The 27270-nt window shown below is 42.2% G+C and overlaps 1 pseudogene; it reads left to right on the forward strand.

Moving 5' to 3' along the window:
• The first annotated feature begins 17437 nt into the window (after positions 1–17437).
• On the forward strand, positions 17438–26733 carry LOC141500527 (general transcription factor IIF subunit 1-like; annotated as a pseudogene).
• The last annotated feature ends 537 nt before the right edge of the window (positions 26734–27270 follow it).

Here is a 27270-nt window from a genome sequence, read left to right on the forward strand (position 1 = left end):
AATGCCTTCTATCATCAGACTGGTTGACTGTATTTGACTGAGCAACTTTTGAAATTTCCACCACTTTTTAAAACTCACAAGGTCATATAGTTAGGGTGTTTGTTTAATCAATCATGATGTTCTTTTTTTTATGGAATTAAAGAGAAGTTCTTAAAAGAATCTCAGGGTGTACATATTCTCCTTTGTACATTTAAAAAAACCAGTCAGATCTATTGATTAATTGAAGAGACATATGGAACTCCTTCCCTCAAGAGTTCATGAAAATCTTTCCATGTTCCTCTGAATCTATTCCTTTCATCATGTCTTGACACACAACAATATTCTATTATATTAATATTTCTTAAATAGTTTGGGTTATTGTTGTTCAGTTGTTTCAGTCAAGCCCAACTCTTTCTGATTCCATTTGAAGATTTTCTTGCCAAAGATACTAATGTGATTTACCATTTCCTTTCCAGCTTCCTGAGATAAGGAAACTGAGGCAAGCAGGGTTAAGTAATAATGTTTGTCCTTCATTTTTGAAGAAGACCACAACATCAGGTTGATGGTGCTATGCCAAGCATGTGAATTGGATTTGAGTGAGAGGGTGCTGTGCTGTCACTTGGCCTCACTTTCTCCTCTAGAGCTATATGGGTGGGTCTAGTGGTCAAATATGAATCAGGACAACTGGAGATGGTCTTGGATGTGAGGCAGTCAGGATTAAGTGACTTACCCTAGGTCAAACAGCTAGAGTCAAATTTCTGAGGCTGGATTTGAACTCCTGTCCTCCTGACTCTACGCCAGTGCCCTATCCACTGTACCATCCAGCTGCTTGCCCAGGGTCACACAACTGATAAGAGTCTGGGGTTAAATTTGAACTCATGAAGTTGAGTATTTCCAACTTCAGGTCCAACACTTTAAGACTCTTCACCACCTAGGTGCCTAGCTTCAATCATAAATTGTAGTTGCCAGTATTTCTGTTGCAACAAAAATTGCTGTAAATATTTTTGTAAATCAAGGTCCTTTTACTCTCTCTCTCTCTCTCTCTCTCTCTCTCTCTCTCTCTCTCTCTTTCTGTGTCTCTCTCAAAATCTCTTTGCGGTATAGCTGAGTCAAATGGTTTACACAGTTTAGAAACTTTGGGGGTATGGTTCCAAACTGCTTTAAATTGGTCCAAATGATTTATAGCTTTTCCAATTGTTTGCCACTATTTTTTTATTCATTCTGTTATCCTTTTACATTTTATGTGTGAATACATTTCATTTATATTCAAAATTATGATTGTTGATTATATATTTCCTTCCATCATTTCTTCTTGTATTTTTCCTCTTGTTACTTCACCCCCACTTTAATAATAAAAAGATAAAAAGAAATGGACTTGTGATAGTATAAGGAAAACAATGTTTTTCTTCCCTATAGAAATTCTTTCTTCCCCTTCTATCCCTGATCTATAGATCCTCTTTCTACCTTTCTTTTTAACCCTTATGTCACATTCATCCTTTCAACATTCAAGTTTGCTAAGCTTATAACTATTCTTTTAATCATCCTGTGCTATTAGATCCTTTTCTACCCCTCCCCTGTTTCTGTCCCCTCTCACTTCCTTGTTTAAGTCTATATATGTGTGTGTGTGTGTGTGTGTGTGTGTGTGTGTGTGTGTGTGTGTCTGTCTGTCTGTCTGTCTGTCTGTTCTGTTCAATCTTCCTTTATCTAGTTTAGATTAAAGTGAGATTTATGAGATTCTGGTTTCTATACATGACTTCCATGTATACCTCATTTTGCACACCTCTCTTTCAAAATAATGATTTCCTTCCTCTTCCTTTCTTCTTCAGTATAACCCCCCCATCCTTCATTTTTCTGACTCTTTTATCCTCCAAATGAATTTTGTTAATCTTTTTTTTTGTTCAGTGGAGTAACTATTGAATAATTTGATTGATATGCTAAAGTAAATTAATTTCAGGGGGCGGCTAGGTGGCACAGTGGATAGAGCACCGGCCCTGGAGTCAGGAGTACCTGAGTTCAAATCCGGCCTCAGACACTTAATAATTACCTAGCTGTGTGGCCTAGGGCAAACCACTTAACCCCATTGCCTTGCAACAACTAAAAACTAAAAAAATATTAATTTCAGATTATATTTATATTAACATGACCTAATGATGAATAATTGATATAATTTCAGTTATTTAATTCGGACTTGATTTCTGTAAAGAGTGTTTTGAAGCTGTACTTTACAATTCTTGCATGTATCTTGTAAGGAAACTCCTACATTATACATTTCATAGTTATTTTTATTTTTGTTTAGTTTTTTTTTTGCAAGGCAATGGGGTTATGACTTGCCCAAGGCCACAGAGCTAGGTAATTATTAAGTGTCTGAGGTCGGATTTGAACTCAGGTACTCCTGACTCCAGGGCGGGTGCTCTATCCACTGTGCAAACTAGCCACCCTCATAGTTATTTTTAAAAGAATTTCTTTTTCTTGTACTTATCACTGGATTTTGTTAGTACTATACAAAATACCCTGATGATTTTGTGGCTTTCATTTGTATCTGTATATTTTATTGAAGTTATTTTTAGTTTATTTTTAATTTTAAATTAAAAATCTTGTCTTGTTACTACAGATAGAATTTCTAGAACTATATCAAATAATACTAATGAACTTCCTTGCTTTGCATCTGATCCTATCTTGATGACCTCTAGTATTTCCATTATAGATAAAGCTTGCACTTTGGTTTTTTTTTTTTTTAGGTTTTTGCAAGGCAAATGGGGTTAAGTGGCTTGCCCAAGGCCACACAGCTAGGTAATTATTAAGTGTCTGAGGCCAGATTTGAACCCAGGTACTCCTGACTCCAGGGCCGGTGCTTTATCCACTGCCATCTATATGCCCCTTGCACTTTGTTTTGAATAAATACTATTTAGCATATTAGGGAATGATTTATTTATCCTCATGCTTTTTAAAAAACGTTTTTAATTAAAGTTTTTTGTTCCAAATTCTATCCCTTACTCATTCACTTCCCCATTCCCTGAGATGGTAAGAAATCAGATGTTATACATGTGCAATTATGTAAAACATTTCCATATTAGTCATTTGTATAAGAAGAATCAAATAAAAGGAGAAAAGAGAAAAATTTAAAATAGCATGCTTCAGTCTGTATTCAAATAATATCAGTTCTTTCTCTGGAGACAAATACTATGCTTCATCATCAGTCCTTTGGACTTGTCTTGGATCATTGTATTGCTGAGAATAGCTACGCTATTCACATTTGTTCATCAAACAGTATTGCTGTGTGCAACATTCTGCCTGGTTCTCTTCACTTCACTGTGCATCAGTTCAGGTAGTCTTTCTAGGTTTTTCTGAAATCATCTGAAAGAAATTTCTGAAGTCATTTTTTTTGGCTTTTTGCAAGGCAATGGGGTTAAGTGACTTACTCAAGGTCACACCTCTAGGTAATTTTAAGTGTCTAAGGTTGGATTTGAACTCAGGTCCTCCTGACTCCAGGGCTGGTGCTCTATCCAGAGCACCACCTCATTGCCCTAAAGGCATTTCTTATGGCATAATAATATTCCATCACAATCATATATTACATCTTGTTTAGCCATTCCCTAATTGCTGTATACTCCTTTTATTTTCAATTCTTAGTCACTATAAAAAAAAGCTGCTACAAATATTTTTGGACAAATAGGTTCCTTTCCCTATTTTTTAAAAATGTCTTTGGATTATAGACTTAAAAGTGGTATTGCTGAATCAAAGGGTATACAGAGTTTTATAGCCCTTTGGGCATACTTCCAAATTGTTCTCCAAAATGATTGGAACAATTTACCAACAGTGCTTTAGTGACCCAGTTTTCCTACATCCCTTCCAATATCCAACATTTTCCCCTTTTTTGCATATTTGCCAGTCTGATAGGTCTGAGGTGATATCTCAGAGTTGTTTTAATTTGCCTTTCTATAATCAATAGTGACTTAGAGTCTTTAATATGACTATAGAAAGTTTTGATTTTTTTTCCTGAACACTTCTTTTTTATATCATTTGACCATTTGTCATTTGAGGAATGACTTATATGTTTATAAATTTGACTCAGTTCTCTAATATTTGAGAAATAAGACCTTTAGCAGAGATATATGTTGCAAAATTTCTCCTTAGGTTTTTGCTTTCCTTATAATTTTGGTTGCATTGTTTTTGTTTATGCAAAAAAATTAATTTTATATAATCAAAATCATCTATCATTTTGTAATGCTCTCTGGCAATACATGAGTCAACCTCATTGTCAATGTGTATCTCCTTTTGATTAATGAATTTTGGTTTCAATTTGCTTCTATAAAATGATACATTCACATCAACAAACCTAAAAAAAGTATATTTAATGAAGTGATTATAAAATAGTTAGAAATAAATCAGTTTTATAGAAAAAGTAACCAATAAGTCCTAATATAATAAAAAGAAGTGCAAAGCCTACATAAACATAATTATTAAGAGAAAACATCACTGATTTGGGAGAGCACCAACATCTGTCTCAGCAGTGGCTGGGGAGTCCCAAGTACAGGTTCAAGTCCTGATCGGGAAGGTCCCAGGTAGAGCGTCTTCTCTGTGGGTGAGACTCCAATTAGGCTAAGGTCTAATTAGATCTTATGTAGCTTGAGAACAAAGAAAAGCTTTTTGCCAATTATTTGTGGAATAAAACCAAATTTCCCAGGTTGTCAAAAGAGAGAGCAACCCCTCCCCGAACCCCAAGAATTATGGTGTTTACATTTAAGAATGGCTAGTTCCTGAAGAGATAGGCAGTGTAAATCAAGTACAACCTTGAGTCCGACCAGGACCAGCCAAGGACATTCAGCCATTCTTTTATTTTTTATTTTATTTTTTTTAAGATTTTATTTATTTTGAGTTTTACAATTTTTCCCCTAATCTTGCTTCCCTCCCCCCACCCCCCCCACAGAAAGGCAACCCATCAGTCTTTACATTGTTTCCATGGTATACAATGATCCAAATTGAATGTGATAAGAGAGAAATAATAAGGAAGAAACATAAAGTATAAGAGATAGCAAGATCAGACAATAAGATATCAGGTTTTTTCCCCCTAAATTAAAGGTAATAGTCCTTGGAATTTGTTCAAACTTCACAGTTCTTTCTCTGGATACAGATGGTATTCTCCATTGCAGACAGCTCCAAATTGTCCCTGATTGTTGCACTGATGGAATGAGCAAGTCCATCAAGGTTGATCATCACCCCCATGTTTCAGTGGTTCTTTTAAATGCTCAAGATGTTTTAAGTATATGCATAAGATCAGTCCTGTTCCTCTCCCTACTGTACATCAGTAATTCTCTGTAGCTACACTATAAAGCCTTATCATAGAAAATCCTGTATCTTATGAATTAACCATACAATCTCACTGAAAAGTACATTTCCAAGGCACTTATCCACAGTATTCAAAACTTCTCCATGTTTTATATCCAATGTTTCCACATACAAATGGTGTGGTGCTGGCTAATGGAGCACCTGTGTTTTCCTGGTGTTGTTAGACCAAAATTAGTACACACAGCAAAGAATCAATCCATACTTTGCTGCATCTCAGCTTCAGAGGCTGTGCACTGAGTGCACAGTCATCTGCAAACAGAAGATCGTGCACCAACACTCCCTCCACTTTGGTCTTGGCTTGTTGCCTTTTCAAGTTGAAATATTTATCCTGAGTCCTTGATGCCATGTTTGTTCTCAGTGTTTGGAAGTCTCTATTATTAGACTGCCTACCAAACTGAAGGTCTACAGAGTCCTTGTGCTGGCCTCATTGTGGCATGCCTGTGAAACCTGGACAGTCTCCAGCACCATGCCCAGAAACTGAATGACTTCCATTTAAATTGTCTTAGGGAGATTCTAAAGATCATCTGCAGAAGAAGATATCAGACCCTGGGACAAAATGCCAAGCATTCCAGCATTACTACATCAAGTGTACCTCTGCTAGGCTGACCACATTATTCGATGCCAAAAATACACAAATCAAAAAAGATTATTTTGTGGAGAACTCACACAGGGCAAATGCTCCCACTCAGAAGAAGCGATATAGAGATACTTTGAAAGGTTCTCAATAACTTTGAATTTGATTGTGCCTTGTGGGAGAAACTAACAGAGAACCACCCAATATGATGTTCCTTCTTTAGAGAGGGTGCTGTGTTCTATGAACATGGTAGAACGGAGGCAGGTCAAAGGAAACATGATTTGCTAAATTTAGTCTCCCCATCCCAGATGTTCACATAGACTATTTATGCCCATCCTGTACTAGAGCATTCTGAGCTCATATTGGTCTGATCAGTCATAGTTGGACACATAATAACTTGTCTCTAAGATAGTATTATTTGGTCTTCTTTGATAACAAAGGACAAGAAACAACCAATTTGAGATGTTGGTCCTAACCTAGTTTCTGCCACACTCTTTTCTAATTTTCCCAACAGTTTTTGTCAAATAATGAGTTTTTGTTCCAAAAGCTTGGGCCTTTGAGTTATATACTAGATTATTATTAATTTTTTTTTAGGTTTTTGCAAAGCAAATGGGGTTAAGTGGCTTGCCCAAGGCCACACAGCTAGGTAATTATTAAGTGTCTGAGACTCGATTTGATATATACTAGATTATTAAGGTAATTTATTATAATAAAATTTGTACTTAATCTATTCTACTAATCTCCCACTCTATTTCTTAGCCAGGACCATATTGGGTTTTTTTTTTTTTTAAGGTTTTTGCAAGGCATATGGGGTTAAGTGGCTTGCCCGAGGCCACACAGCTAGGTTAAGTATTAAGTGTCTGAGGCTGGATTTGAACTCAGGTACTCCTGACTTCAGGGCCACTGCTCTATCCACTGCACCATCTAGCAGCCCCCAGGAAAATATTGTTTTAATAATTACTGCTTTATATTAAAGTTTGAAATCTGATATGGCTAGACCACCTTCTTTTCATTTTCCCATTAATTCCTTGATATTCTTGAACTTTTGTTCTTCCAGATGAATTCTGTTATTATTTTTCTAACTCTAATTTTTGTTAGCTTGATTGGTATAGCACTGAATAAATAAATTAATTTAGATAGAATTGTTATTTTTTATTACATTAGCTCAGCCTACCCATGAGCAATTAATGTTGTTCCAATTGTTTAGACTTGACCTTGTATGAAAAGTGTTTTCTAGTTGTGTTTATGTAGTTTCTGGGTTTGTCTTGACCAGTAAACTCCCAAGTATTTTATATTATCTACAGTTATTTTAAATGAAATTACTTTTTCTGTCACTTCCTGCTGGACTTTGTTGGCAATATATAGAAATGTTAGTAATTTATATGGGTTTATTTTGTGTCCTACAACTTTGCTAAAATTGTTCATTTCAAGTAGTCTTTTAATTAGGATTTTCTAAGCATAACATCATATAACTGCAAAAAGTAATAGTTTTATTTTCTCATTGTCTATTCTAATAGTTTTAATTTCTTTTTCTTCTTTTCTTGCTAAAGTTAGTATTTCTAGTACAATATTAAATAATGGAAGTGATAATGGGCATGCATGCTTGTTTCACCTGATTGTATTGAGAAGGCTTCTAGCTTATCCAATAATACAGATAAACTTGCTGATGGTTTAGATAAATATTACTTATTATTTTAAGGAAAACTCTATTTATTCCTATGCTTTCTAGTATTTTAATAACTTTATCTAGTAAAGATCTTTTTTTTTTGCTTATTTTTTCTGCCTTTTTGACAGCTTGGTGTTTTTATGTTGTAGTTTGGCTCTAGTCCTGCACTGTCCCAAACTTTTGTACTGGGACTCAGGTCTTACTGCTGACTTTCACTGGGCTTCAGGAATTAGTTACTTGCTTTCCTTGGCGGGTAGGTTACCCTTCTAGCTTGTACTAGGGGGTGGAGACTCCCTGTTGGCCTCTCTGTCCTTGGAGTTTGGCTACTGGCCAGCTCCAGGGTAGAACCTTACTGTTGGGTTACTCTTGTAACCCAACTGGTATCTGGCCCTGTAGGAAGGATCTTGTTGCTGGTCAGCCCCAAGGGTGGGTCCTGCTTCTGAGTTGCTGTGATGGGGCTTGACCATTGGTCAGCAAAGGGGTCAAGTTTTTTCTGGTGGCTAGTGATGAGGTTGGGGTCCCTGAGGTGAGGCCTTGCTACTGCTCAGACTGCCCATTTGTCTGGCATCTTCTGGTTTGCAGGAGGGCAGTCAACCCACCTTGGTGGATTGCCCCAGGCTAGGACCCTTGCTTTACTAACCCTGCTGTGACTCTGGTGGCTGCTGGTGTTGCTGTTCTTGGACCTCATTCCCTTCACACTCCAATGAGACAGATCTTTTTTGCCCTACATGGCAAAAAAGCTGCTTCCCTGCTCCTAGATCAATACTGAGATGGTTTTCTAATTGTGTGGAGGGGAATTTGGAAGAGCTTCAGAGGGTTTCCTTCCCCAGATTGCCATCTTGGTACTGGAAGTCTCAGTCCTATGGCTTTTTAGAATTTTAAACATGGGGGGCAGTAAGGTGTACCATGGATAGAGCCCTGGACCTGAAGTCCAAAGGACCTGAGTTCAGATTCAAACATCAGTTGTGTGATCCTAGGCTAATCACTTAACCCTGACTGTTTCAAAAAAAAAGAATTTTTAATATAAAGGTTTTTTTATTTTGTCAGAACCCTTTCTTGGATTTATTGATATAATCATGTGCTTTTTAGATATTAATTTTATTGGGTTTTATTATTATATTTTATTATGTTAAATATGTTTATAGTTTTCCTAACTTAAAACCAACTCTGAATTAATGGTATAAATATAACCTGTTCAAATAATGTGTAATCTTTTTAACTTGTAGTCTGTTTTATTCTATTTTTTTTAATTGATGTAGTCTTTATAGCTTTCTTTTTCTGCTTTAAACACCAAATTTTCCCGGAGAAGTAGTTTGGTAAAATCCCTTTTCTCTTTATCCTTGTAAACAATTGAGTTGTTAATTGAAAATTTAATAAAATTGACTTGCAAATTCATCTGATTCTGTTTCTTTTTTCTTGTTTTGAAAATGTCTTTAAAATTTAATTTCTTTCTCTGAGATTGGATTGTTTAAATTCTTTGCCTCTATATTTTTGTAAATATTCATCTACTTCATTTACTAATGTTTGGGGCATATAACAAAAATAATTTCTTTTTTTCCCCTCTTCATTTGTTGTAAAATTTTCCTATTCTCCCTTTTTGTTTTTCATTAGGTTGGCCAATAGTTTTAACTGTTCATTTCAATTGTGATTCTTCGTGACCCCAGATGGAGTTTTCTTGCCCATGATACTTGAATAGTTTTCTGTTTCTTCCACCAGTTCATTTCACATATAGGAACTGAAACAAAATTAAGTTTTCCAGGATCACACAGAATGAGTCATTCTGACTTTAAGGTCTAATGTTCTATACATTGTAAGAATCAGTTGTCCCCATCAAATTTATTAATCTTTTTTCAAAAACAGTTCCTAGTTTCAGCAATATAATTTTAAAAATTTTGTCAAGTTCTTCTTTGGTTTTTATACTTTCTAATTTTGTGTTTGAGATTTTTGGTTTTCTAGGTTTTTTTCATGTTGTAAGTTCAATTAATTCATTTTTTCTTTTTTTTATTGGCAAAAGTGTGTAATAATATACATTTTCTCCTAAAAATTGTTTTGGTTACATTCCCAATTTTTAGTATGTTGACTGTTGGGTTTTTTTTTTTTATAAAACTTTCTACAATTTCTATGCTTTGTTCTCTGGCCTTTAAATTCTTTATGTAGAATACTTGTAAGTTTTAATCTCTTTTATCAAATGTCTTTTATTGATCATAATTTGAATTTCATTGTGGTCAGTAAATCTTCAATATTTCTGCATAGTTTTGAGATTTTTTTATGTCCAAGCATATAGTTTTTGTATATAGCAGAGAAATATGTATAATCTTTTCCATCCTGGTCATTAATTGCCATAGATCTATTTTTTTCTAAAATTCTATTAACTTTTTTAAAGTTTTACTATTTCTCATAATTTGATTTCCTTTTTCTGAACTACTTAAATGCTTTTGCCATTTAAAGCATATATTAGGGGCAACTAGGTGGCATAGTGGATAAAGCACTGGCCTTGGAGTCAGGAATACCTGGGTTCAAATCCGGTCTCAGACACTTAATAATTACCTAGCTGTGTGGCCTTGGGCAAGCCGCTTAACCCCATTGCCTTGCAAAAACTAAAAAAAAAAAAAAAAGCATATATTAAGAATTTATATTATTTCATTATTTATGGTTCCCTTAAGCATAATGTAGGTTCCCAGCATATTAAGAGTTTGATTTTCAATATATTTTGCTATTCTCTTCTGTTTTATAGGTGAGTTCATCTCACACTCTTTAATAATTATGGCTAATTTTGCATTTCTCTCAATTAGACCATTGACATTTCCCCTCTCTTTTCCCCCCAAATTTCTCTGAAACTTCTCTCATCATTTCCTACTAGGCAATAACATGCTATTGTAAATTCTTTTTATAGATCCTTTTCCTTTTCTTTGATATCTTTAGGAATAGAGATAGTAGTGATATTCGTGCATCAAAGGATACCAGCAATTTGCTTTTTGGGTATTTTCCATATTGCTTTAATAAATAACTCCACCAAAAGTACATTAGAATACTTGTTCTACTGTAGTCACTCCAACACTTTTTTTTGTTTTGTTTTTAAAAGGCAATGGGTAAGTAACTTGCCCAAGATCATACAGCTAAGTAATTGTCTGAGGTCAGATATGAATTGTCTTCTTGACTCCAGGGCCTATGCTCTATCCACTACACCACCTACCTTGCCCCCCCTCCTCCCCCTTTCTAATTTTTTGTTATCTTTGTTACTGTAAGGTTCTACCTTACAGTAATTTTAATTTGCATTTCTCTAAATATCACTTATTTGAAGCATTTTTTCTTATGGGTATTGATAGTTTAGTTGAGAACTGCCTAATCACATACTTTGATCACTTATTGGGAAATGGTTCCTGTTCTTATATATTTGCATCATTCCCTATAAATTTTGGATAATAGATCTTTATCAGAAAAACTTGCTGCAAAAACTTTTTCCCACTTAACTTTTTCTATTCCATCTCCATTGATTTTGTTTCTGCAAACTTTTCCAGCTTTAAAGATCCACATAAAAGTTATGGAACTTAAAAAATACTATATAATCAAAATTACCCATTTTATCTCCTATAATTCTCTACATGACTTTAGTCAAGAATTCTTCCCCTAGCCACAGTTGCAAAAATTATCTACTTTCCTGATCTTTGAATTTGTTACTGATGTGACCTATTATAGCTAGGTCCCATATCCATATGGAACTTGTTATATTATGGGGTGAGAGGTATATGGTCTAAGCCTAACTTTTGCCAGCCTGTGTTCTAGTTTTCCCAGCAGTTTTGGTTGAAACTTGAGTACTTATTTTTATGGTTAGGGTATTCACTGACACCACCTGCTGTTTTACAGTAGAACTTTGCAGACTTTGGAATGGTCCAGGTATTACAGGTATTGAGTTCCAACTTCTTGTCTGCAGTATCCTGCCAGCATCTTCAACAGAATGAAATTACTTCAAAGTAATGTTGAACTGCCAACCTATTTCCAGGATTTGGACATTTCAGAGTCAAAATATTTACTTTCCTATTGGCATCAACAAGTTTCTTTCTAAACTTCAGGTTCACTGTAATATAGCCCTGATATGGTTAGTATTTTTCAGTGAGTTCAAGACCTTCTAAAGGTTTGTCCCAGTATTTTTTATTAAATATCTTACAGTTATTAGGAAATCATAGTCAATTCTGTCCAAGTCAGGAGTGTGTTCTACACTCTCAGTCTTTACCATCACTTTTGTGTGGAGTGGTAGAATCACAAGATTTTAAGAGATGGAAAGGGGCCATTGAGTTCAGCATATACATGAAAGGAATCCTCTGAGAAGGAACATCAGACAAGCATTTATCCAGTTTCCATTTTAACTTCCTCGATGAAGAGAACTCACAACTTTTCAAGCAGTCCTCTAAGTCCATGCCCTTGAGTCCCAGTGGGATGAACCCAAAATCACACTTCATTTTGGGAGTCCAACATAAAGAAGAAAAATTCAGTTCTCTGTGATATTGATACAATCTGTCAGAAGCAAACTTACTAATCATCTAAATCCAAGCAACTCTGTTTAGAGAGAAATTCAGATGAAATGAAATCAATCTATTGTGTTTTGGAAATTTCCCTAAACCAAATCATCTTTTCCTAACAACCTGATGTTTGTCCTTCATTTTTTTTTTTTAGATTTTTTAGCAAGGCAATGGGGTTAAGTGGCTTGCCCAAGGCCACACGGCTAGGTAATTATTAAGTGTCTGAGGCCGGATTTGAACTCAGTTACTCCTGACTTCAAGGCCAGTGCTCTATCCACTGCACCACCTAGCTGCCTCTTGTCCTTCATTTTCGAGGAAGAACATAACATCAGAGAAGTGGTGCTGTGACAAGCACATTAATTGGATTTGAGTGAGGGGGTGCTGTGGTAAGTCACCAACCTCACTTTCTCCTGCAGAACCATCTGAGTCCAGTGGCTAGATATGAATCAAGATGACTGGAGATGGTCCGGCTTGGGGTGGGGGGAGGGTAATCAGGGTTAAGTGACTTGCCCAAGATCATTAGTAAGCTAGTAAGAGTCAAGTGTCTGAGGTAAGATTTGAATTCAGGTCCTCCTGATTCCAGAACTGGTGCTGTATCCACTGCATCCCCAGCTGACTCTAAAGTCTTTACAATTTACAGGGTTCAAGAAACAAAGGCAAATATCAAATTTAAATAATACCAAAATTAAATAAAGGTACAAAATTTAGAGATTTTGAGTCACTTAAACAAAATACTAGATTAATTTCAGCATATTCGGAGGAATAATTTCCTAAATCCATTCAATGCAGTCTAGGATGGGAGGAATACTGTTCTTAGACAAGAGAGGCTCTTGCCCTTGACCCCCAGAACCTTCTAATTCTTTCTTCTACAGTTTAGGGTTCTTCCATGAACTCTTAGTTTCTCTTAGAAACTGGTTAAACTTTTCACAAGATATAACAAAAGATTTTAGATCAGAACACTTCTTCCTTGAAATATAAGTACTAAGGGGTGGCTAGGTGGTGCAGTGGATAGAGCACCAGCCCTGGAGTCAGGAGTACCTGAGTTCAAGTCTGGCCTCAGACACTTAATAATTACCTAGCTGTGTGGCCTTGGGCAAGTCACTTAACCCCATTGCCTTGCAAAAACTAAAAAAAAAAATATAAGTACTAACTAGGTTGTTTCATTTAGGTGCAACCATGGGCTTCAGACTAGGACACTGAGAAAATATAATTCTCCTTTTTGTAAAAGAGGAAGCAGAAGGACCTTAAGTATCTTCCATGAGAGTCCCACCTTCTTTCCCCAGACTAGACCTATAGACTTTAGCTTCTGTAGCTAAAAGCTGGATTCTCCTTGTGAGTATATTCAAACGACAAATTACTATCTTCTCTGCAGTCATAATAGAAGACTGCCCTTCTTGTGGTCTCCTGGCAACAGTCTGCACATTATGCTAGCTGGCATGGTTTTGTCCACAGCTCCATCTCTCACCAAATTTTCTATGGTCTTTTGTCTTCAAATGAACATCTACAACTATGATTTCCTTATTTGCTTCCATGGACCAAGAGGATTGCTAAGTAATAGCCACTGGACTTCCCAGAGCAAGTGTCCTGAGACAGCTTTTCATTTATATTTCATTTTTCAAATTGTGTCCAACAGCTATCTGAATCTTGGAGATTAATGCAGATCAATGGCAACTAGATTCTGTTTTAACTCTGGGCTTTATTACAAGTCACTGAGGTCATCATTCCACCCTAAACTCATCTGCTTCCTCTGGCTTTACAGTTCTCTTCTCTAACAGTCTATTTAGTTGTCAATTCACACAAATGACAAAGCAAGCTGGCCCTTTCCGTTTGTTTTGTTTTGTTTTTTAGGTTTTTGCAAGGCAAATGGAGTTAAGTGGCTTGCCCAAGCCTACACAGCTAGGTAATTATTAAGTGTCTGAGACCGGATTTGAACCCAGGTACTCCTGACTCCAAGGCCGGTGCTTTATCCACTGCACCACCTAGCCGCCCCCTTTTCCATTTGAACTAAATGGAAGCTTCTACAATGAAAGCACAGGCTAGCTCTAGCATCCTACTGACCTCAAATTCAATTTTTGCTTTTGCTTTTTTTGGTTTTTACAAGGCAGTAAGGTTAAGTGACTTGTCCAAGGTCACACAGCTAGTAAATATTAAGTGTCAGAGGCCACATTTGAACTCAGGTCCTCCTGAGTTCAGGGTCAGTACTCTATCCACTGTGCTACCTAGCTGCCCTTTTTTGCAAACAGATTTGCCAAGGGAATCCAGGATAGGTATTCTTCAAGTTCTCTGCAAGTCCAAAAGCTATGAGGTATTCCATGAAAGGTACTCATCTTTTGTAACTCAGAGACTTTCCAATTCCATGATTACTGTCCCTTCATTGTTTTTAAATTTTCCATATTTATTTCTACAAAAATACAAGCTTTCTTAGAGGAAATTCTTAATTCCATTTGGGAGTCCCTCTCTAATGAAGTATTTAATTAATCAGTATACCCAGATTATCAAATACTTTTGCTTAACACTGTTTATAAATAAAAGTAATATTTAAAATAAAAGTAAATATATTTTTTCTGTGTCAAAATGGAAAAGTATCTGGCTATTAGAAGTATACATGGAAGAAGGAAATAAGGAATTACATCTTTGGAAGTGTGTGTTGTTTGTATGTGTGTATGTATATGTGTGTGTGTGTGTGTGTGTGTGTGTGTGTGTGTGTGTGTGTGTGTGTGTGTGTGTGTGTGTAGGGGTGGAGTACACAGCAAGACAGCATCTGGACTGAAATTCCTTGTACTCAATGGACCTGCTCACTGGACTCCTTACTATTCCTCACACAAGACATTTCATCTCTGAACTCTGTTCCTTTTCACTGGCCATCTTCCATATCTGGAATTCAATTCATCCTCATACCTACTCTGGCTTCCTTCAGTTCCTAATTAGAATCTCTTCTTCTACAGCAGAGATGTCAAACACATAGGTCTTGTATGCCCCAAACTCTCAAGTGTTGTAGGATTAAAATGTCATTAAAATCAATTAAAATACAATTGGGAAATATTTAACAAAATTTATAATACACTAGAATAGAGATATTACATCTCAAAACTAAGTCAATATGTAGCCTGGCAAGGATCCTTATGAACACTTTAGTGGTGCCTGTTTCTGTTTGAATTTGATATCAGGAAAGGAAGCCTTTCCTGGTGCCTCTAAATTCTAATATTTCCCATTTCTCTTGTTTTTACATAGTTGTTTGCATGTAGTCTCCCCATCACACTGTGAGCTCCTGAAGAGCTGGGATTGTGTTTTGGGTTTTTGGGGTCTCCAGTGTTCAGTTAAGTGATTGGCCCATAGTAGGGACTTAATAGACATTTGCCTGGCTGACTGATGACAAGTGAAAAATCCTATTTCACTTGACAAGTACAGATTGGGGAAGGCTATAAGTTCATCTGAAAAACTGACTTTCAATTTTAGGGAGTATAAAGAGACTTCAGGAGGGGGTGCGGGAGGTGACTGACCATTCTGCCAATCTAGGTATCACAGTTTAGGAAAAAATAGTGATGAGTTAGATCCAGAGTGGAACTGGTATAGTGGAGGATTGGGACAAGAAATGGGGGTTTTAACCTAGAAAAGATTCTGAAGGGACAGGACACCTCTCTTTTCTAGTATCTGAAAGGCTGTTAATTGGGAAATGGATTAGCCATGTTCTCTTTAGCTCCCAAAAGAGATAAATGGGTGGAAGCTGCAAGGAGAGCAATCAAAGCTTGCTCTAAACTGAGTCAAATATTCAAAAAACAAGCCATTCTCCAATTGACAAATGGTCAAAGGATAGGCAAAGACAATTACAGCTGAGGAAATCAAAGTGATCCATAGTCATATGAAAAATTGCTCTAAATGATTACTTATTAGAGAAATGCAAATTAAAGCATCCACCTCACACCTCTCAGACTGGCCAGTATGACCAGAAAGGACAATGATCATTGTTGGAAGGGATGTGGGAAATCTGGGCCACAATTATGTTGCTGATGGAGCTGTGAACTCATCCAATCTTTCTGGAGAGAAATTCGGAACTACGCCCAAAGGGCAACAAAAATGAGCATACCCTTTGAGCCAGCAATACCACTACTGGGTCTATACCCTGAAGAGATGGTGAAAAAGGGTAAAAACATCACTTGCACAAAAATATTCATAGCAGCCCTGTTTGTGGTGGCAAAGAATTGGAAATCAAGTAAATGTCCTTCAATTGGGGCATGGCTTAGCCAACTGCGGTATATGTATGTCATGGAACACTATTGTTCTATTAGAAACCAGGAGGGACGGGAATTCAGGGAAGCCTGGAGGGATTTGCATGAACTGATGCTGAGTGAGATGAGCAGAACCAGAAAAACACTATACACACTAACAGCAACATGGGGCGATGATCAACCTTGAAGGACTTGCTCATTCCATCAATGCAACAATCAGGGAGAATTTGGGGCTGTCTGCGATGGAGAACATTATCTGTATCCAGAGAAAGAACTATGGAGTCCGAACAAAGTCCAAGGACTATTACCTTTAATTTAGGGGGAAAAACCGTTATCTTATTATGTAATCTTGCTATTTCTTATACTTTTTGTTTCTTCCTTAAGGATATGATTTCTCTCTCATCACACTCAATTTGGATCAATGTACAACATGGAAACAATGTAAAGACTGACGGGAGTGCTATCTGTGGGGGGGGGTGGGCAGAGGGAAGTATGGGGGGAAATTGTCAAACTCAAAATAAATAAAATTTTTCTAAAAAAAAAACAGGCCCGCTCTAAGGAGCCCCTTCCCAAGCGCGAAGGGCGATCCCAAAGCGGCGCGAGCAGCCGGGGCCCCTGACGGAGCGGCTCCCGTCCCGCCTCGGCGCGCTCCGAGCCTCGCTGGGGGCGCGGACTCGGAGATGCGGTTAACTGTTGCTCCCAGAAGCGGCAGACCTAGGGAGTCAGACCAGGCTTCCGTTGCCGTGGTAACGAGGCTGCCACCGTTCCTTCTATGGGGGCAGGGGGGAAGAGGCGGCACGGAACCTGCGCGCCTGCGCACAGAGTGCCCCGGGATTTCGACGGGCCCGAGAGGACCGAGGACTACGTTTCCCAAAATGCTCCGCGCTGGGCATGGCCGGGATGACCGCGCGGGAAGAGGGAAGCCCCGAGTCTGTAGTAATGACTGGCGCGCGAAGGCTTCTCGAAATCATCCCGAGGGTGGCGGGTGGGGGAAAGGGCCAAGAGTCGCTGCGATCCAGAGGAGGCAGGCGGGCGTGTGGCAGCCTCTGAGAGCTGGGGCCCGCTTCTGAGGCGTCCTTCCCGGCTGGGGGGGAGGGGCGGCGGCAGGGGCGGGCGCACGGCGGGGCGCACGGCGGCGGGCCGTTGTCATGACGACGGAGCGGTCGCTTCCGGATCCGGCCCTGAGGAGCGCGGGTCCGGAGCTCCGGTCTCCGCTGTCGGAGCGGCTTCCGAGGGTCGCCGGGCGGGAGCCGGGCAGGAGCCGGGCAGCTGTGTACGGGCGTCGCCGCCTCGCGGCTGGCCATGACGGCCCTGGTGAGTGAAGGGCGGCAGAGGGCGGGGCGCGTGCACCGGGGCGTCTGGGCCGGGAGCCGGCCGGTGCGTGTGCTTGTCTGTGTGTATCTGTGTGTGTGTACACACAAAATGAACTTGGTGAGCGGAGCAGCGTCCTAGCCTGCAAGCACGCGGGAGTAGAGGAGGCAGAGGGGGGTCTGTAGCCGTCACCCCCGCCTGTGTTCTCTCGTGTATGCAGAGGTCTGTGTCCCTAGGTCTGTCTCCGTGTGATGCTTGCAACACTGTACCTGTTTTTAGAAGCGTGTTGCCTATGTATTCCGAGGTTTTTGAATGTTGGATGTGTCACCATGTACAACCTTATATTTAAAAATGTTTCTCTTATTTGTTTCCCCCCCTCTCTCCTCTCTCTGTCTCCTCTCTCTCTCTCTCTCTCCTCTCTCTCTCCTCTCTCTGTCTCCTCTCTCTCTCTCTCTCTCTCTTTCTCCTTCTGTCTATCTCCTTTCCTCTCTATCTCTGTCTCTCTCTCTGTCTCCATTTCACCCTCTCTCTCTCTCTCTCTCTCTGACCGGTCTCTCTCTCTGTGACCTGTCTCTCCTTCTCTCTCTCTCTCTCTCTCTCTCTCTCTCTCTCTCTCTCTCTCTCTCTCTCTCTCTCTCTCTCTCTCCTCTCTGTCTCTCTCTCTCCCCTCTCTCTCTCTCTGTCTCTCTCTATCTCTATCTCCTCTGTCTCTCTGTCTCCTCTCTCTGTCTCCTCTCTCTCTCTCTCTCCTCTCTCTCTCCTCTGTCTCTGTCTCCATCTCCTCTCTGTCTCTCTTCTCTGTCTCTCTCTCTGTCTCCTCTCTCTCTCTGTCTCCTCTCTGTCTCCTCTGTCTCTCTCCATCTCCTCTCTGTCTCTTCTCTGTCTCTCTCTCTGTCTCCCTTTCTCTCTCTCTCTCTCTCTCTCTCCTCTCTCTCTCTCTGTGACCTGTCTTTCTTTCTCTCTCTCTCTGTCTCTCTCTCTCTCTCTCCTCTCTCTTCTCTCTCTCTCCCCTCTCTCTCTCTCTGTCTCTATCTCTATCTCCTCTGTCTCTCTGTCTCCTCTCTCTCTGTCTCCATCTCTCTCTCTCTCTCTCTCTCTCTCTCTCTCTCCTCTCTCTGTCTCTCTCTCTCTCTCCTCTCTCTCTCTCTCTCTCTCTCTCTCTCTCTCCTCTCTCTCTCTCTCTCTCTCTCTCCTCTCTCTCTCCTCTCTCTGTCTCCTCTCTCTCTCTGTCTCCTCTCTGTCTCTCTCTCCCTCCCTCCCTCCCTCCTCTCTCTCTGTCTCTCTCTCTCCCTCTCTCCCTCCTCTCTCTCTCTCTCTCTCTGTCTCCTCTCTCTCTCTGTCTCTCTCCTCTCTCTGTCTCCTCTCTCTCTGTCTCCTCTCTCTCTCTCTGCCTCCTCTCTCTCTCCTTTCTCTCTTGTCTCCTCTCTCTGTCTCTCTGTCTCCTCTCTCTCTCTATCTCCTCTCTGTCTCTCTCTCTCTCTGTCTCTTCTCTCTCTGTCTCCTCTCTGTCTGTCTGTCTGTCTCTCTCTCCCTCCCTCCCTCCCTCCCTCCTCTCTCTCTCTCTCCTCTCTCTGTCTCCTCTCTCTGTCTCCTCTCTCTCTCTCTCTCTCTCTCTCTCTCTCCTCTCTCTGTCTCCTCTCTCTCTGTCTCTCTCCTCTCTCTCTCTCTCTGTCTCCTCTCTCTCTGCCTCCTCTCTCTCTCTGTCTCCTCTCTCTCTCTCTCCTTTCTCTCTGTCTCCTCTCTGTCTCTCTCTCTCTCTCTCTCTCTCTCTCTCTCTGTCTGTCTCCTCTCTGTCTCTCTGTCTCTCTCTCTCTCTCTCTGTCTCCTCTCTGTCTCTCTCTCTCTCTCTCTCTCTCTCTCTCTCTCTCTCTCTCTGTCTCCTCTCTCTCTCTCTCTCTGTCTCTGTCTCCTCTCTCTCTCTCTCTCTCTCTGTCTCCTCTCTCTCTCTCTCTCTGTCTCTGTCTCTCTCTCTCTCTCTCTCTCTCTGCGTCTCTCTGCGTCTCTCTCTCTCTCTCTCTCTCTCTCTCTGCGTCTCTCTCTCTCTCTCTCTCTCTCTCTCTCTCTCTCTCTCTCTCTCTCTCTCTCTCTCTCTCTCTCTCTGTCTCCTCTCTCTCTCTTTCTCTCTCTCTCTCTCTGTGTCTCCTCTCTCTCTTTCTCTCTCTCGGGGACCAGCAGCCCTCTCTCTCTCTCTCTCTCTCTGTCTCCTCTCTCTCTCTTTCTCTCTCTGTCTCCTCGCTCTCTCTGTCTCCTCTCTCTTTCTCTCTCTCTCTCTCTCTCTCTCTCTCTCTCTCTCTCTCTCTCTCTCTCTCTCTCTCTGTGTCTCCTCTCTCTCTTTCTCTCTCTCGGGGACCAGCAGCCAGACTGTGACTGAATATGAGTTATTTTGGGTCAGGATCAGGTAGGGGTCGGAATAAGGGTGGGACAGGACAAGATCAGATCCATCAAAGCTCAAATCCCAGCCCCAGCTTCTTTCCTACTTTGTGCCTTCCCTAATCTCCTAACTTAACGTATTTCTGCAAGAACAACCTCAAGAGGTACAATATCATGGCTTTCAATGCAGCTGACAAAGTCAATTTCTCCACCTGGTACCCAGGTAAAAAGTCTCATGTTCTCACACTTGGCAGGAGCGTCAAGAAAATGGGCAAGGAGGCTTTGAGGTTGGATCAGAAGGTGAGGGTTGGTAGTCTCCAGTGCCAGTGTGTGAGGCCTGCATGCATAGAACAAAGGGTATCTTCCTAGCTCTGTCTTTCTAGTATACCTTAGGCATCCATTGTATGCTCAGCCTATCATATACTTTATGGGACATAAAAGAAGAAAAGTACTGAGAAAATTTCCTGCCAAAGTGTGTAAGGAGGGACTAGACTGCAGAAATGGTGGAAGAGAACACTCAGGGTCAGTTCTTAAGAAAGATTTGAAGAAGACAGGACATGACTTTGGACAAGGGAGGTGAATATTATGAGGCCAGACAAGTCAACTCAGCTGGACTCTAGAGGAGGTGAAGCAGGATGTTCTGCCAACAGTCCTTGCAAGAGCCTCTGGGATAACATTGCTTACCAGGTCAGGCCGAGATGGAACGGGATCTGAGCAATAAGAAGATCTATCAGGAAGAAGAGATGCCAGAATCTGGGACTGGCAGTGAGTTCAATTGAAAGCTCCAGGATGAGGCCAGAAGGAAGAAGTGTGGCATCATTCTCAAGGCCTTCAAGGCTGAGGACCAGCCCTGGCTACTCAAAGTCAATGGAAAAACAGGCAGGAGGTGAGTGGGCCTTTGGAAAGCTTCTCTGACTCTGCCCTGTCCCAGGGCTGATATTTGTCCTTCCTGGGAGGAAAAGTAGTATAAAGGAATGTTCCCTGGGCTTTGGTGGGTGGAAAATAAAAGACCAGAAAAGATTCCAGGGAGCTCCTGGTATGCCTCAGGCTCAAGGACCCAAGACTCTGGACCCCATCCTAGGCCAATTTCATAAATCTGTCACTACCTTGAGATTTAGAGGAGTAAAAGACCTGGCAGTTTTCTCTCTCCCTGTGAAACTGCAGCCAGGCCTTCTGAAGGAAGCAGGCCTTAGAGGAGGGATGAGCTTTGTCCTCTCTCCTCCTGCCTGCTGCAGATTCAAGGGAGTCAAGAAGGGTGGTATGACAGAAAACACCTCCTACTATAATCTTCACCCAGTGTCCTGATGGGGCCTTCGAAGCCTTCCTTGTACACAACTGGTACAATTTCACTCCTCTGGCCTGGCACCAGACACTTACTGCAGAGGAGGCCGAGGAAGAGTGGGAAAGGTGAGCAGAGGGAGAAGGGAGGCAGCAGTTAGTCAACAAGCAAAGTGCTCACACTGGAATAAGGGTTAGGGACACAAAGAAAGGTATGGCAGCTCCTGCCCTGAGAGAAATGCAGGTTCTAAGTGGTGGAGGAAGCCTGAGAATCTCTGGGGATATACAAGGTCTATCCAGCGAAGATGAAGGTTAGCTCCAGGTCTTCAGGTATTACCCCCCCCTCCTTCAGCCTTTATGTGATGCTAGTCTGGTGCCTCTCTAATGAGATTGCCATGTCCTGGGATGATTTCTTCTGATCCCTTTATGTACCATCTACCATTTAATCTACACATTCTGGGCCTTGGCCCATTCATCTTTTTTGTTCAACAAAGAGAATGGAGGCCTCAGAGTTTCCCCTAGGTCATAGAATTAGTAATTGGAGCTTCTTATTACCTTTAAGATGTTGTATATGGGGGCAGGCTAGGTGGGACAGTGGATAGAGCACTGGCCCTGGAGTCAGGAAGACCTGAGTTCAAATGTGACCTCATGGGCGGCTAGATGGCACAGTGGATAGAGCAGTGGCCTTGGAGTCAGGAGTACCTGAGTTCAAATCCAGCATCAGACACTTAATTACCTAGCTGTGTGGCCTTGGGCAAGCCACTTAACCCCACTGCCTTGAAAAATCTAAAAAAGTAACAAAAAAAGAAGTAAAAAAAAAGTGACCTCAGACACTTAATCGCCTAGCTGTGTGACCTTGGGCAAGTCACTTAATCCCATTGCTTTAAATTAAAAATTTTAAATTTTTTTTAAATTTAAAAAAGATCTTGTATATGTCCTTTATATACTTGCTTACAATTCTAAGTCTGTGATCAAAGGATCTAATTAAATATCCCAAATGGGAATCATACCTAGCTCTCCTAATTCCATAGGAAGGGCTCTTGCCACTGCTTAATGGCTGTCAGAGAGAGAGAGAAAGAAAGTAGAAATGAACACCAAAGGGGAAGGTAGAGAGATCTGAGTTGGTCATGGTCAATCAGGGAAGACTTCTTTCAGAATGAGGGGACTGCCCATCCTGGAGCCCTACATGATACATACCCTTTTTGTAGGAGGAATAAAGTCTTGAACCACTTCAGCATCATGCAGCAGCGTAGGCTGAAAGACCAGCACCATGATGAAGATGAGGATGGGCATAAAGAGAAGAAAAACTGCAAGAAGCCCAGTGAGCTCCAAATCCATGACCTGGAGGATGACCTAGAGAGGAGCTCTGATGACAACAACAACAGTGGGGAGGAAGGTGAGGATGGGAGCCTGGGGGTCAGGGGCAGTGTGTCTGTAAGGGATCAGGGACCAGGACAATGTAGATCCTGACCTCATTCTGCTCTTCCAGGAGAGAAGGTCCCTAAGACCAAGAAGAGAGCACCTCCTGCTGGGGTGGGCAAAAAAACAAAAAGAAGGGCTCTGATGATGAGGCCTTTGAGGACAGTGATCATGGGGACTTTGAGGGCCAAGAGGTGGACATGTCAGATGGCTCCAGGTAAGGTGGACAGGCCCACCTCATCTATTCCTTTCAGACAGACTTGGAGCTCCAGGCCACAATCTGCTCACCTGCAGCCTGTTCTTTGACTTACAGCAGCTCTGAGGAGTAGGTAGTAGGGAAACCCAAGGTGGTCCAGCAAGAGGAGGAAGGCCCAGGGGCGGCAAGGTGGCCCAGTGGATAGAGCACTGGCCTTGGAGTCAAATGGTTCAAATCTGACCTCAGACACTTAGTAATTACCTAGCTGTGTGGCCTTGGGCAAGCCACTTAACCCCATTTGCCTTGCAAAAACCTGGAAAAAAAAGAGGAAGGCCCTAAAGGTGGGTGTGTCCCTGCCTAAGAGCAGGACCTCTCTCTTACTTCAGTTCAGCCAATATTGATCAAGTGTCCATTGAGAAGGCTTTTGTTGAGAGAAAGAGAAGCCTTTTGTTCAGAAGCCCCCACCATCAAGGAGCTTACATTCTTCTTGGGAGCAGAGGGATAACATGTACTGAGAGAGGTAGAAAGGAGATTGGAAATAACTTTAGGGAGAAGAGACTGGAGGGAGGGAGTTGAAAATGATAATAACTCTGACTAGAAAAGGTGTCAAATGGAAAGGATCATGAGTCTGTTGAACAGAGCTGGTCATCCCTAGAGGTGAAGGTCAAGAAGAGGAGGGTTCCAGGCAAAGCCTCAGCTGTTGGGGGTAAAGAACAGTAAATAGACCAGCTTATATGAGCCATAGAGCTTTTGATGGGCAGCCTGTGACATAGCTATAGAAATGTAGGTGGGGACTGGATGGAGAAGGGACAAACCAGAGCTTGGGTTTTTGAAAATCCCTGAAACTTCTCGAGTCAAGAGAATGACACAGTTATTGCTGTGATTTAGCAATAGAAATTTGACAGTTCTCTAAACTTTTGAGGATGTTAGGAGAGAGGAGAGTTGGAGGCAAGGAGACCAATGAGGAGGCTATTGCAGTGGTCCAGTGAGAAAGGCTGAGGGTGTGAATTAGGAGTGGAGAACAGAAACAGAGGTAGAATAGACCAGACTCGATAATAGTAGATTTGAGTGGCCAGGGAAAGGAGAGAGTGGAATGTGACTTGAAGCTTACAAACCTGGGAAAACTCATAAAAGCAATTGGGAGATTTTTTAAAAAAATAATAAGGGGCGGCTAGGTGGCGTAGTAGATAAAGCACCAGCCCTGGAGTCAGGAGTACCTGGGTTCAAATCCGGTCTCAGACACTTAATAATTACCTAGCTGTGTGGCCTTGGGCAAGCCACTTAACCCCATTTGCCTTGCAAAAAAAAACTAAAAAAAATAATAAGTTATAATAGAGAGAGGGAGGCAGGCTGGAGTAGATGTGGGCAGGAAAGGAGGGTCTGGTCAGATGGGGCTGAGGTCACTGGCCTACTAGAGAACTCTTGCTTCTCTCTCAGGCATTGATGAAGAAAGTGAAAGCAGTGAAGAGAGTGAGGAGGAAAAACCACCAGAGGAGGAGGAGAAAGAGGAGGAAGATAAGAAGGCACCCACCCCCCAGGAGAAGAAGAAGAGGAAAGGTGAGTGTGATGGGGAGGGGAGGGAATTTTCCTGACCTTCCAAGCTGCCTCTCTCCAGCCTGAGACCCTCTGTGAGTGATGGGGTCTCCCAGCCCATCCTCTCCACTCTGCCCTGAGCTGCTTGGGAAAATGCCCCTTGCTCCCAGTCTTGTCTTTGAAGGCCCAGCTCCTGGCCCATCTCTGCCTCCTCTCTACTGCCCCAGCTTTGTACTGTCTGGGGGGAGCAGTGGCAGTGGGCTCATTCCACACAGTGAGAGGTTAATTCTTAGCAGCAGTGAAGATGGCTGTTGATACTTTCCATGCCAGAGTCTGGTGTCTGCCCTGGACTAGCTCCCTGAGGGCAGAACCCAGGTGAGACATACTTCTGCCAATGTGCAGCCTAGCAAAAACAGTGTATATTGGGGACTAAAGGGAAGAGGGAACTTTGGGATGGGGAGGGCAAAGGAGCCCCAGGGATGGGGGTGCCAGGCTCAGACTGTTCTTTGACCCCTAAGGAGACAGCAGTGAGGAGTCAGACACCTTGGAGGAGAGTGACATTGACAACGAGGCTTCCTCGGCCCTTTTCATGACCGTGAGTATGACCCAGTGGGACCCGGACTCAGGAACTCACCCCCTCTCTCCCCAGGGAAAGGCTGCCTTGTCTTTCTTTTCCCTTGGCTTCCTTTCCCCTTCCCCATATCATTTCTGCAGAAGAAAAAGACACCCCCCCCAAGAGGGAACGGAAGGCCTCAGGCAGCAGCTCCAGGGGAGACAGCCGCCCAAGTACCCCCAGTGTGGAGAGTGGGAGCACATCTTCCACCCTTTGGGGAGCTGCCAACAAACTGGAGCAAGGTGAGATGGGGTCGAGACCTCTTCCCTTCCACTCACAAGCCTGTGTCCCTACAGGGGGCTGGTCCTGCTATCTTTTGTCTCTTCTGATAATCTCGGCAGGGGTTTTTTTTTTTTTTTTGTTTTTTGGGTTTTTTTAGTTTTTTTAGTTTTTGCAAGGCAATGAGGTTAAGTGGCTTGCCCAAGGCCACACAGCTAGGTAATTATTAAGTGTCTGAGGTCAGATTTGAACTCAGGTACTCCTGACTCCAGGGCTGGTGCTCTATCCATTGTACCACCTAGCCACCCCCAGCAGGCTTCTTGACACCTGAATTTCCCCTTTTCAAAGCTCTTTCCCAGTTTTTCTCTTGGGGCAATTTCTGTTTTCCTCACCTGAGGGCAGAGGTTGAGACCCAGGAGGAGCAAGGGAGAGGCCCAAAATTACCCAGGGAACTCATTTTATGCTGCTCTGGGAGTGCAGGGGCCCAGACCTGAGGAGGGGAATAGCCCCACTGTTCTCTGCCATTGCAATATTGTGGTTAGTTGTGGGGCCACATTTTGTGGAGAACATATTGTGGGAGGAAGATGACCTGGATGTTGCATGGAAACATACAAGAACCAGGTACAGATGAGGAAACCTGGGGCCCAGGGAGGCTCTGTAAGTGGCAGGGCTAGCATTGAAATCTTTTTAAATATGTATTTAAGGCAATGGGCTTTAAGTGACTTCCCCAAGGTCACACAGTCAGGCAGTTATTAAATGTCTGGATTTGAACTCGGGTTCTCCTGACTCCAGGTGCTTCCTGGAATTCCCTCCCTGGTACTCTATCTACTGCACTACCAAGTTGCCCCCTGTAGCATTAGAACCTTGACCCTGGAATTCCACTTAGTCTTCAGGGAGGAGTCAGAAGCCCGAAGAGGGGATTCTTGTTCAGCCCTGAACCAGCCTGACCTTTGAGAGAGCCCTCCAGTTTTGACATTGGTTTTGATGGTTTCCTGCAGGGAAGCGCCAGACTGGACCCAGTGATACACCTGCGGCCAAGCACCTGCGCTTAGATGCCGGACCTCAGAGCATCTCAGGGAAATCCACACCCAGCAGTGGGTGAGTGAGGGGTGATATCTGGGAGCCTGGGAGCCGAGTCTGGCCCAAGAACCTCGGCCCCTGATGCTGGTGTTCCTTCCCACAGGGACGTGCAGGTGACAGAGGATGCAGTGAGACGCTATCTGACCAGAAAGCCCATGACCACCAAAGATCTGCTGAAGAAGTTCCAGACCAAGAAAACAGGGCTGAGCAGCGACCAGACAGTCAATGTTCTGGCCCAGATCTTGAAGCGCCTTAACCCCGAGTGCAAGATGATCAATGACAAGATGCACTTTTCCCTCAAGGAATGAAGCCCAGGTGCAGCGTGGACCACAGGGCTCAGACTGGACACAGGATATTCCCCAGACCCTCCCTGTCACGGGGGGAATAAAAGTTATTTGGGGCTTTTCTCTCTGGCTCAGTGTGACTTCTTGGGTTGGGGAAACCAGGACTCTCAAGATTATGGATTCTGGAACCAGAGTGGCCTGAGACCATCCACATCCCTGACTCTTAAGATAGGGAACCTGAGACCCACAGAGGGAAAGGGACTGACCTGGTGTCATCCAGTGAACAGAGCTCAGACCTTGTGACTTTTAAATCTAGTGCCTCCCCCCCATTCCTGTATGGATAAATCCTAAAAGGGATTTAGTCTTGAGCTGCCCCGGGTGTGGAAACTTTCCTTTCTGCCTTGTCCCTTCCTCTCCCCACACTGTACTTGGCTGCTGCTGGGAATGTCTGGGATGTCAAGCTAATTCCTGGAAAATGCCTGGCATTCCCAGGTCTCTCCTGTTTCCTACCTCCTCACCTACACCTTTTATGGGAACTTCCAGGAGGAGGTGGGCTCTTCTGAACCCCGTGTCACACCATCACCCCACCACCCCTTAGCACAGGTCACGATTTCAGGGCTTGGGTTGGATAACTTGGTTCTCTGAGTAGTTACTGGGAT

The sequence above is a fragment of the Macrotis lagotis genome, chromosome X (genome assembly GCF_037893015.1).
Source record: "Macrotis lagotis isolate mMagLag1 chromosome X, bilby.v1.9.chrom.fasta, whole genome shotgun sequence".
In the NCBI taxonomy this organism is placed as follows: Eukaryota; Metazoa; Chordata; class Mammalia; order Peramelemorphia; family Peramelidae; genus Macrotis; species Macrotis lagotis.